Here is a 1785-nt window from a genome sequence, read left to right on the forward strand (position 1 = left end):
ATCATTTAGTTGGTTTGCTGTCGATATACTGTAGATTGAATATGGATTCTTGTCCTTCTGTGCAGAGTTTCCCACCAGTAAGCTGGAGATGACAGCGGTGGCAGACATCTTTGACAGAGATGGAGACGGTTACATCGACTACTACGAGTTTGTTGCTGCTCTTCACCCCAACAAAGACGCTTACAGACCGACCACTGATGCTGACAAGATCGAGGATGAGGTAAGAAAAATCTAAAGACAAATGCATAAGTACGCATCTCCAAAGATGGTATGATGATACGTATGGTGCAGTACTGGGGCCACGTATTTACACTGGACGGGCCCAGTGATGAGTCATTGTTTGTAAATGTGGATGCAGGGAGACATTCACTGACATGTTGTGTGGCGTTGTGCAGGTGACTCGGCAGGTGGCCCAGTGTAAATGTGCCAAGAGGTTCCAGGTGGAGCAGATCGGAGAGAACAAATACCGGGTGAGCTCAGTTCACTTTTTGGTTCATTTTAACACTGACATCATTTATAGAATAGGTTACAAATAAACTGTTATTTTATCCCTAACAAAAGAATGTTAATGTTCATAGTAATTAATTGATTTTTAATTGTTAACAGAGCTGGGTCAAAGCAGTTGGTTTTTTTCTCCTCTGAGCTTTTATTATTAGACAAGTCAGCATCATCAGACATGTCTTAACTCTACAGTGAAATTCACATCAAGTCTTATGATCAGATGTTTTCACTTGATTTCACATTTTGCTGCCAACTTTTCTTACTCTGGCAAACAAACTACGAGTTTGTGCAAAAGTGAAGAAAGTGTGAACTTGCTCTGATCGATAAAAGTTACTTTGCAAACACTTTGACTCAGTTCTTATTAAAAAACAATTTATTTTAACCGGCTGTCTTCACTTTTCCATCAGGCAACAATTAACAACTCATATTTCTCAACATAACTTCACGGCATTTTAATGTGTCACATCTCACATCATGGTGTCATGGTGTATTTATAAGTGTTTAAACTGTCTGTATCATTACATTGAAATAACATGTTAATAACGTCTCACAGCACTCCAGGATTATCAGCTGAGCCTTCTCTGTCATCACCAAAGCATTAACATAACCGTGTAAATGAGACAGCATAGATACACACTGGGCTGCTGGGAAACAAAGAGGCGGAGCTCTCCCTGATTTAATCGCTCTGTTGTGAGGTGGTGTTCAAACCAAGCAGGATTTTAGAGTTGTCAAATAATCCAACTACCTGTGCATCTTTTGAAAGTTTTCCAAGCTCCAGCTCACTGGTAGTTGGTCACTGTGAACCTAAAGCAATCAAATACAGAAGTAGAACAATGATCAAAGAAAAGTGCAGGTTATAAATGTACCTCAGTCTATTTTAATGCCAGGTTATGTATTACAAGTGACTGAATTAGATAATGTAATAATAACGCAAAACACAATAAGAACAGACATATAATCGAGTCTACAGAACAAAAATACAAACTAGAGCTTGACATTCTGTTAACCCCCAGAAGAAAAAGCTAGAAGAGCCACAGTGTTTGTAATAGTTGCCCCAGCAGTCTGTGTGTATCTGTGCATCATTTTACAGTGGCCATAAACTTTGAGCAGCTTCTTCTGGATCGGCCATCACTACCACTGCTGCAGTGTGTGATCACTCCATCATTATCCACTGGGTAATGATTTCCAGCATCTCATTGCAGGACACTGGGGATGCTGATTGTACACCAGTTAGTCTGTCTTTTGTGTGTGTGTGTGTGTGTGTGTGTGTGTGTGTGTGTGTGT

The 1785-nt window shown here is 40.1% G+C and overlaps 1 long non-coding RNA gene across 1 annotated transcript; it reads left to right on the forward strand.

Moving 5' to 3' along the window:
- Window positions 1-68: 68 nt before the first annotated feature.
- LOC111667299 (uncharacterized) lies at window positions 69-1779 on the forward strand. The gene is made up of 3 exons (XR_015438041.1): window positions 69-220; window positions 396-470; window positions 1704-1779. It is a non-coding gene; the product is annotated as an uncharacterized LOC111667299 (long non-coding RNA).
- Window positions 1780-1785: the final 6 nt, after the last annotated feature.

This window comes from Seriola lalandi, unplaced genomic scaffold (genome assembly GCF_002814215.2).
Source record: "Seriola lalandi dorsalis isolate HSWRI2012SDOR001 ecotype SW California unplaced genomic scaffold, Sedor1 jcf7180002003427, whole genome shotgun sequence".
NCBI lineage: Eukaryota > Metazoa > Chordata > Actinopteri > Carangiformes > Carangidae > Seriola > Seriola lalandi.